The sequence below is a fragment of the Phocoena sinus genome, chromosome 6, assembly GCF_008692025.1.
Source record: "Phocoena sinus isolate mPhoSin1 chromosome 6, mPhoSin1.pri, whole genome shotgun sequence".
NCBI lineage: Eukaryota > Metazoa > Chordata > Mammalia > Artiodactyla > Phocoenidae > Phocoena > Phocoena sinus.
The window spans coordinates 19,252,302-19,263,035 of record NC_045768.1 but is presented as its reverse complement, the minus strand read 5'-3'; positions in this window follow the sequence as shown (position 1 = coordinate 19,263,035).

The window sequence follows — 10,734 nt, the reverse complement described above, 5'->3', positions numbered from 1 at the left end:
CCCACAAATGTGGAGACTGATCCAAAGGGAGACAAGCTCATGGCAGTATGAAATTTGGTGACAGGTCCAAAGATACTGTTTGAGAGCAGGAATCTGGAGACACTGATCTTCTGAACAAAAATTCCTGCAGAGTGTATTGGGATCTGTTAAATTTGCATATAAACTTGGGCCTGCCATAAAACTCAGAAAAAGGGGAAGGAATTGGCGGTGAGGTTGGGTGTCGAGAAGTGGTATGGTGGGGGGATGCAGGGAGGGTGTGCGTCCTGTATGGTGTGTGCGCGTGTTGCCTGTGGGTGGTGGGTGTGTGATACGTGTATGCCGTGCATGTGCCTTTGTGACGTGTGGTGCATATGTGTGCATATGTGTGTGGTGGGTGTGTGATACGTGTATGCCGTGCATGTGCCTTTGTGACGTGTGGTGCATATGTGTGCATATGTGTGTGGTGTGTGTGCTGTGTGTGTATGTGACCACTACAGTTGAACCTCTTCTGTTTCAGGCACAGTGCTAGGAGATTTACACGATCCCTCACTTCATCCTCACCTCTGCCCTCTGAGGCAGCTAATATTTCTTTTTTACAGATGGGAAAATTGAGGATCAGAGAGGATGAACACTGCCTCAGTCAAAGTTGCAAGATAACTTGGGTGCATAGCTATACCTGTCTGGCCCCTGAACCCATGCTAAATCATTCAACTGTCATTGCACTTGAAGGCTGAAAACCTGAGGTCTTGTCTCAGCCCAACCCCATAATGGTCTTGGGACCTTGTACAAATCCTTATGCCCCTCTCTTTTCCCCATCTGTATTGACAGCCACCGTGAAGATCAAATGAGATAGTGATGTAAGAGTACTTCATGAACGGGAATAGACTTGGCAGATGGTATTGGACCATTCTGGTTCAACGTTCCAAGACTTGGAATTTAGACAGATAGAGTAGATAGATTCTCTGGGGGGCAGAGCTGCATCACATCTGTGGTTACTAATGATCTCCACTTCAAAATACCATTTAAAAAATGAATCACTGCATAATTGGTGCCTCCGGATGTAGCTGTTTGAAAACTTCATTTGGAAGTACCCAGGTCTTTGTAGCACCCCTCCCCTTTCTGCTCACTTTTTGGCTGCCATATATCTCTGAGAGCAAGCAGAAATCACAGATCCCCGCAAGGAAAGGTCCTGTGTCCAAAGCCAAGCTTGGATTATTACCACTGCCACCTTTGCAGAGATCCCACTGCTGACCGTAACCTAAGTTGGGTCACTCTAGGAATTGGTCTGGATATTCCTTCCAAGTGAATCCATAAGATCATAGATTCTGGAGATGGAAGAGCCATCAAGAGGTAACTTTGCGGGGGGGGGGAGCTAAATAGAGTGGTATAAAATGTACCCATTTTATAGTCAAGGAAGCTGAGGTCCCCTTGATCCCACATTGGACTTGGTTTTGGAAGAAGTAAGTGCACACATTCATTTGATCTGTAGCTGAGGTGGGAATGAAGCAAGCCAGTGTTCTGTGGGGGTATGCACCCGGCTGATTCGGGGAGAAGACTGTGTCCTCTGGTGGGCATAAGCAGTGAGTGGGTAGCAGGGGGCTCTGTAACCTTCCCAGAGCTGCTGAGAACAGACTGCTCCCTCAACCTTTCTCTGCAGTCTCTTTGATGAAAGTGGAAAACTTCTGATTGTTGAATGGAAGCTGTGGGTGTTGAAAAATAAAAAGGCTTTGCTTGAAGTGCAGGTCTTCCTGAAGGCCCGTGGGGCTCAGAAGGGCAGTGGAAAAAAATGTTTGTCTTACAGTTACACGTTTTGCATACAGTACAATGTCCTGGGAGGGAAGGCTGACAAGGGGGAAAAATCACCCTTTTGTTTTTTTTTACTCAGAGCCTTCTGAGCAGTTGAGATTTTGCTTCCCTGGCTGCTTGTGGGCCCAATTCCACTCCTCTCCCTGTGCTACTCCTCCAGCCATGAACCACCAATGGTTTCCTAGTTCTCACCTCCATTGGTCTAAACTCCTCTCTGCTGTCAGGCTGTGCCAGAAGCTAGCCCGGCCCACCTAGTGGTCCCATCCCTTGTGCTAACTGGCTTCTTTCTCCTCTCTATCCAGCCACCCAGTGTACAACTGGAAAGAGCTTTTACAGAGTTTCTTGCTCAGTGATTTTCAAATCCTTTCTGGAAGTGAAACTGTACAATGAGTGTAGCAGTGCAGGAAAGTGGAGTTCTCTGGCTGAAGCAGAAGCAGGATGACAAGGGCTGAGCACAGACTGCTCATTTATCATTTAATAACCTGGGATCTCTCTAAGATGGAACAAAATTTGGAAACTTGTGATTTAGCTCAAAGCCGTCAATCCTCAAATCAGGAAACAGAGACAAAGGAATGGAAACGACTCGGGGGAGTTTCCTTGAGGAGGGGTAGAGACATACTTAGAAGTCCCTGTGCTCATTCTTATCCCCTCTCTGCTGGTATTCTAGGCACATTCTGGCTTCTTGCCATGTTCTCCTCACTCTTCCACTGCTTCAGATCCTTCCTGTCCCTCGAGGCCCCTGCCAGCCTGGCTCAATCCTCTAGGAAAGCCTGCCTAGACCTCTCAAGCCCACCAGCATCCTCTCTCCAGAGCCCTCTATCTTCACACCACGTAACATTGCATCTCAGCATCTACTTGTCTTGACACCTGTCGTGAATTTTGCCTTCTGCATGAGATTAAGACTTCCTGAGGGCAGTCTGCACTTTTCCAGTCTTTTGAGTCCTTGCAGCCCACCCTGCATTACTCAGTGCTGGGCCTACGTATGGTCAATCTGCAGTCAATGATTGTGTTGATTTTGTGCTTATGGAAAGAGAAAGTTCTAGAAGGTTGGCTTATACAAAGGAATTGTGTGATGGCATATCTGTCACTTCTCAATGGTCCCCCCTTTCCCTGTCCTTCTCCGGATGGCTCACCCATTGGCTTTGACGTTCCACCATGGCTCCATGAGAGTCACCACCAGCCTCCTTTCAGCCTGTAATTAGTTGCTGAGGTGTGGCTGCGGCACCAGAGACTCAGCGGGCAAACAGAACTGATCTCTCATCCCTTCAAGAAGGAACCCCATCCTGAAAAACTGAAGGGGAACCAGCTGTAGGACCTCCTCCCCTGCCATTGCTTCCCCATAAGAGGGACTGTGAGATCTCTATCATGTAGACAGACTAGTTGTTCCCAAAGTATGGTCCCTGAACCAGCAATAGCAGAACTTGGTGGCACTGCAAATTCTTGGGCTCCACCCTAGACCTACTGAATCAGAAACTCAGGCTGGGGTTTAGTAATCTGTGTTTTAACCAGCACCCAAGGGAATTCTGATTCCTGAAACCATTTGGAAATCATTGGTTTAGGAAAATAACCTGTCCAGCTTCCAGAAAGAACCTATAAGGGATCGTTTGGTCCAGACTCTGGCCTTTGTGCAGGTGAAATTCTACCCCCTGTTGTGCAGATGAGAATACTAAGGCTCATGAAGGGGTGAGTGTTGGCATGAAGACTTTTTTTTTTAATCCCTTGATTGAGCCCTCTTTCTAACCTCAAATATGGCTATAGGCTGCAAAAATGTTATTGCTTATGCAGATGGAGATATATTTGTCGTATTTACCTAAAGTTCTCTTGTGGTGACCACTGTATGTAGTAGCAAGAAATCTTTTATAAAACTATTGGTGTATGTGAGAGGACAGACTCCCCCAGGGTATCTTCAAGCAATAAAACTTGCCATGAAACTGCCTGCTGAGGAGGGAGGGCCCTGTCCCATTAACTGGAGAGGGCTTTGCTTTGCTGAGGCTAAAGAACTTGGAGAGACTGGACACTGGAGTTGGCCAGAGTGACACTTCCCTGAGAGCGTCCAGTGATGACAGATGTAGTAGGGGAAAGGTTAGGGCAGGGTCAGCAAACTGTGGTCACCGGCCAAATCCAACCCACCACCTATTTTAATAAATACAGTTTTATCAAAACACAGTCATGCACATTTGCTTATGCACGTCTGTGACTCTGTTTGCATTATAATGGCAGAGTTAAGTAGTTGCAACAGACACCTCATGACCCATAGTCTAAAAATTACTGTCTACTCCTTTACTGGAAAAGTTTGCTGATCCCTGGTTTAGTGTATTAAACTCAAAACAGAATAACGAAAGAAGGAATCTGGAGAAAGGAGCAGAAATGGGTTTCCTAAGACTCTTCTATAAAATCTTCACTTATGTTTACGTTATGAAGTCATGCTTTCATGAGACCTGAGAGTGAGGTATGGCAGAAAACATCTGGGAACTGTGTAGATAGGTATACTTTTAGAATTGGATATATATGTGTGTTTATAAATAATATGTAGTAAACATATATATATATATGAATATATACATGAATACACACGTTACTCCTGCCTACTTTAAAAAGGTTTTGAGGCAACTTAAAATAAATGCACAGATGTATAAGAACTGAAGCCATTAAAACAAGGCAAAAGGTAGGAGCCAAATTATAAAGGTAGAGTGTAAAGTGAATGGATTAGGAGCCCTGGCTGAGGAGCACAATACCCCTGAGTTTCCTGGTAACGAGGGCAAGGAAGAAAGGAAACACACTGGGTTGCATGACTCTTTGATGGTAAAAGGAAGATGAGTTCAAACAGAGAAACGGACCCTTTGTTGCTTGTATAGGTGCTTTGAAATATACAGTCTCTGACTTAGGATAGCTTAACTTACAATTTTTCGACTTGACGATGCTGGGAAAGTAATATGAATTTAGGAGAAAGCTTACTTCGAGTTTTGAATTTTGATCTTTTCCTTGGCTGGCAATATGGGTATGATACTTTCTCCTGATGCTGGGCAGCGGCAGCCGCAGCTCCCAGTCAGCCACGAGGGGAAATGACCATTCTGTACCCATACAACAGTCTGTTTTTCACTTACAGTGTAGTTTTCAATAAATACATGAGATATTCAGCACTTATTATAAAATAGGCTTTGTGTTAGATGATTTAGCCCAGATTTAGGCTAATGTAAGAGTTCTGAGCACATTTAAGGGAAGCTAAGCTAATCTGTGATGTTCTGGAGGTTAGGTGTTTTAAATACATTTTCAACTTTTAAATTATAAAAAGTACTTTCAATTTACAATGGGTTTATCAGAACATAATTCCATCCTAGGTCGAGGAAGATCTGTACAACATGTTCTCAAATGACAAATGAATGTAATCTATGAATTTAAATTATGACATTGCAATGACTTAGGATAAAAACCATTTTAACAAGTGAGAATACTGGAATATTTAAAAAGAAATGTTTTGTGATTTTCAATGAAGCAGAACTAATGATAAATAAATACTAAGGAAGTGAGAGATTCAAGAAAAAAAAAAGTATCACTTTCCTAGTCTCTAGGGTCTTACAGTAGAGTTGAAGGACTAGAAAATTCTTTTTTTGTTTGTTTTTTTTGTTTTTGCGGTACACGGTCCTCTCACTCTTGTGGCCTCTCCCGTTGTGGAGCAAGGCTCCGGACGCGCAGGCTCAGCGGCCATGGCTCACGGGCCCAGCCGCTCCACAGCATGTGGGATCTTCCCGGACCGGGGCATGAACCCGCGTCCCCTGCATCGGCAGGTGGACTCTCAACCACTGCGCCACCAGGGAAGCCCCAGACTAGAAAATTCTTAAGTTAGATGGTCCTTAAGAACTCAATTGTTATTCAAAAAAGAGAGGTGAGTTTGCACTTTTTGCAAAGCTGAGGAGAGGTCCTTCCATATCAATAAAAAAAGATATGGGAACATACAGGATGATGTGTTCTACATCACCCATTGGGTGTTTGGGAGCTTACTATGTGCTGGGCCCTGTCAATATAACAATGAACACGGCAGATGTCATCCCTGCCTTCATGAAGCTTATAATCGGGTGAGTGAGATGGGCAATTAAATAAGGTATTATAACATCATTGCTATTAAGAACAGATGATTCAGGGTGTTATATGTGCACAGTGGGAAGACTCGAGGTCTCCTATCACTCTCTAGGGGACTTCCTTGAGGTGACCTCTTTGACGTCTACATTAGTTTAATGAGTAAACATCCACCCAGACTCTACTAGGTCATTTGACTCTCTTTTTTTTCCACTGTCAAATCTTTCAGCATCTCTCCTTGCCTGTGGAACCCTGGTTGCGTTTCCTTGCAAGACTTCCCTGGCCTTTCCTCAGCCTTCGTTTTCAGCCTCTGATCCCACTTAACCCTTCCCCCCACTCCAGGGGCAGTTTAGGCCGATCCTCTGACCTGCTAACCCTTCCCCTGAATCCGTTTCTGTGCAGGCAGCATCCTCACTGCAACATCAAATGCCCTACCTTGCTCCAGCAGTTCTCCTGCTCCAGCAGGTTTTTTTGTTTTTTTTTTTTAAGCTGCTGTTCAAATGTTGTCTCTTCTCTGAGCTTCCACCCTCAGCGTCCAGTAAGAAATAGATCCCTCTTTTCTCTGCAGCGTTTCATAGCTTACTTATACCCCCAGTCAATAGTGATGAGAGTAATAATAATTATTTTGTGATTACAACCGCCACCTACATTTAATGAGCACATATTGTACACCATTCACATTACATTAATAATCTCACTTAATTTTTACTGTTATCCCATAAATGATGTTATTCCCATTTGGCAGATAAGGAAACTTAGGCTTGGATCTGGCATTCTGGCACAGGTCTGCCTAATGGCAGAGCAAATTGCTGTAACCACTAAGGGATTATATTACCTGTACTCTAGGTATCTACCTGGGCTCTGTGCCCCCAGATATACTGTAATCACCTTGAGAACAGAGTATGTCCCTGGAGGAAATGACTTACAAGTATCCACACCTAGAAGGCACCCAATGAATGTTTAAACTATAATCTACCTAACAAATCCATTTAAAATACATAATATTGGGGAAAACACCATTTAAAAATTTTTTCTTAAATGAGGTCTAAACATGAGCCTGTCCCAGAAAAGAGATCCCAGGCCTGGTCCCCTCCCCGACCCCTTCCCTCTTGCTGCCTTCCATCCTCCAAATTCCTGTCTCTCTCCCTACGCCAGTCCTTGCCTCTAAGTATATGTGTACACACATGTCTATAAATAGAAGCAGAGAGAAACTCTGACATGTAGAGATGTGTAAGGACATTAGGGTCTTCTTGGAACATACTTGGTGAACGAAGAATTAGAAGAACAGATGTTATTTGGAGAAGAGGAGAAAGAGAAAATGTGGAGAGGGAGAGGCAGAAATCTGGAAACTTTTCAGAGTTCAGGATCTGTTCTTTCGAAGGGAAGAACGGCTCATTTCTGAGATACTCAAACGTTTTTCATTTAAAGTCCAGCCTCTATTCTCTGATTGTGTTAGATTTTCGGATTTCACTGGAGGTGGAGGTTGACACTGAAACATGTCCTAAAGTGTTGTTTCCTGATGTTAGTAAAATCAGGAAGTGACCTTTTCTTTTCTCTTTAAAGTGGGCTAACTTTTCTTTTTTTCTATTTCTACGAAATTTGAAGCTTGATGGGTCTTGGTTTTGAAGTAAAAATCTATTTATCCCTGGAGTAAACAATTCAAATTGAACAGGTGCTTTAGCTGTGCAATGCTGCATATTTTCAGTTGCAAAGGGCCAAGCAAAGGAGGAAATATGTGAACCACAACAGAATGCACCAATTCATTTTTCATGGCTGTTATTTTTACTGGGAAGAACAAAGGAGTCCCAACCTAACCTTGCCTACTTAACATCAGATTTTCAGCTGTGCAAAGAAAGGGGGTATTGGCAGATGGAAAAATGCCAAAATGTGAGTGCTTGCACAGGACATAATCAACAGAGGGAGACACTAACGGTGTGAAAAGTGGAAAAACAGGTAGTGGAGCACTTTTCTGGGAAATGCATCCCCAGTGAAGTTATGGAGTGTAGGTGTTTGGAGGAGGTTCAGAGAAGTGTCCTGGAAACACAGACCCAACTTCAAATCCCCTTTCCCTTCCTTCTACTCAAAACAAACATTTGTTGAGCACTTGGAGTAAGATGCTTGTAACCTTTGAGAGGGGGGGTCTACTTAGTCACCCCAAGTCTCAGTTGTTTTTATTGGTAATGTGACAACAATCATTGACACTTTTAGGGTGGTTAAAAGATTGATATTGTGTTTAAAACACCTTAGAGGGACTTCCCTCGTGGCACAGTGGTTAAGAAGCCGCCTGTCAGTGCAGGGGACACGGGTTCGATCCCTGGTCTGGGAAGATCCCACATGCCGCGGAGCAACTAAGCCTGTGCACTACAACTACTGAGCCTGTGCTTCTGCCACAAGAGAAGCCCCCGCTCGCCACAACTAGAGAAAGCCTGCGTGCAGCAACGAAGACCCAACGCAGCCAAAACTAAATTAAAGAAAAAATAAAATAAAATAAAACACCTTAGAACACCTCCTGGTACATAGCGGGCAATTGGTTTACATTTGTTGAAAAGATGTGCACTATTCTTCTGCTGACTTGAAGTGTTAGACACCAGTGTAGCTAAATACACCACTGGGTGCGTATCCAGGCAACAGAACTCTTCCTCCATTGTCCCTGGTCAAATCACAAAAGATGTCTATTCTCCCTTTCCTTTCTTCCTCTTTCTCTCCTCCCAAGCTCTTTCCCTTTCTTTCCTCGTTTGTCCTTGTGCCCTCCTTGGTTTAACTTCTGAGCCACAATTTTACCAAGTATATTTTTCTCTTTTATTTTCATGTTGTATGTTTTTTTGTTTGTCTCAAATTGTTTATAATGAATATATATTGCTTTTTGTATAGAAGATACTAGAAGCAACCCATAATCCGTATCCATAGGGGAGACGGCAAGTAGTACTTGGGATCATACTAAACATATATTATACAGTTGTTTTCTTTCTAAAATATATGTAGTTTCTTATAGGTCATAGGAAATCTGTTATTTCCTTGTCTATATATCATGTACTATCTTTCACTACCTCTTTCCAGGGAATGTGGAATATATAAGAAATAAAATTAAGTTTCTCCCTCTGAAACCAACACACAGAGTGGTTGACACAGGCTGTGTGCCCTTTTTTCTTGGTCTTAAAGTTTCTTTCTGGGGTATCCCATTCTGTCCTCAGGTCGGAAAATGTAGGCGTAGCTGACATATAGCTGGACAGGCTGAAAATCTTCTACGGGAACTGAGAAAGCATAAGGTATCAGTATAAAGGGCTCATCTGCCAGTTTGGCAAAACCTGAGAAGATGATTCCCACCCCCGTTCCCCCACCTTAGAGGACTGGAACCCAGGCGTGGCTTGGCAAGGTGCTCTTGGTGGCGAGCTTCTCTCATGAGGTCCTGCCTTTGGTTTCCCTGTGAATGCCCCTTGGAGCATCCAGATTTTGAAAAACTAGCCCAGCTCTCCTGGACTTCATGGGACCAGGGGCAACGCCACCCGTGAAGCCATCTGGCTTTGCCTTTCTTTCCGCTTTTTCTTGCTTTGATGTGATAGACCTTGATAAGTATTTTTGGGAGAGGAAATAAAGCTCAAATGTTAATACATTGAAAACACTGTAGAAGTTGTAGCCCCTGCTGCATGGGGATTAACAGCTAATTGTAGGTTAAAATAAGAGGACCTCATCGCTCTCGTAGAGTTCTCTGGAGAACATCATATTGTTGTGATTAAAGAATTACAAGTAAAAAGTAGAAACAAGGGGAATATATGCACGGATATTGATTTGATCTGGAAAGGAGAGCTTCTTTAGAGTGGCAGAAATTGGCTGGTTTCCACAGTTATGACCATTCTATGTGACGACCGGTTCTGGTCCTGGGTTCATCTATACCACTGCCTCTCGAACTTTAATTATGCATAGGAATTGCCTGAAGATCTTGTTAAAATGTCAATTCGAATTCAGTAGGTCTGGGCTGGTGCTGACTGCATTTCTAAAAAGTTCTGGATAATGCTGGTACTGTCTCTCCAAGGGCCATACTTTGATAGCAAGGATGCATAACCAAACCTACACAACCACAGAGATCTACCTCACCTAGAGCACAGCAGAGGAAATACAGCAGACCGAGAGGCGGCACCAAGTGTGTCTCTTCATGGCAGTCCAAGAACCGTTTCCTCCCTGTCCCCGGCAACACAGGTGTTATCCTTGTAATGAAACTACGCACTTGGGCACAGGGGCCACTCTGGTTTAAAAGCCCCAAGCTCCACTGGAACCAATATCTCTTTTCATAGCTTCTAGGTCCCACATCGTGAGAAGCCCAAATCTATGGCTTTCTACCAGGTATTCATAGCTCATTCATGGTTTCCCAGTCTAAAGGCAGTTTATCAATTAAAGATCATTTTCCCCATTCACAGTGTCATTCCACCGTTGTCAGGGAATAGTGCTTTGAGGTTAATGCATAGTCACTTTCCTGTGGAGAAAGCAAAGGCATTTTGTTAAACCTCTACTCATACTCCCCAAATTGCTTTTGTTTCTCAAGATCACCATGAAGTCTAAAACTATCTGTTTCCCTTGCAGTAAGGGTGGAGTTTGAAGCTTGGTTAGTTTGAAGCAATGATGAGGAGGTACGAGTTGGCATATTTCCCTGAGCTCCCTCTTAGCTACTGAGCTAAGGAGGTACAAGTTGGCGTATTTCCCTGAGCTCCTTCTTAGCTACTGAGCTGGGGACAGAGGATCCAGTAAAGGACTCCAGGGAACATGTTGGGGGGGATGGTGGAGTCTCAAGGTGAACGGAGAATAAAAGTATGAACTGAAAGATGTCTGGTAAGAGTTGCTATACGTCGTGCGTGATATAACCAGCTTATTCTGTAATGTATT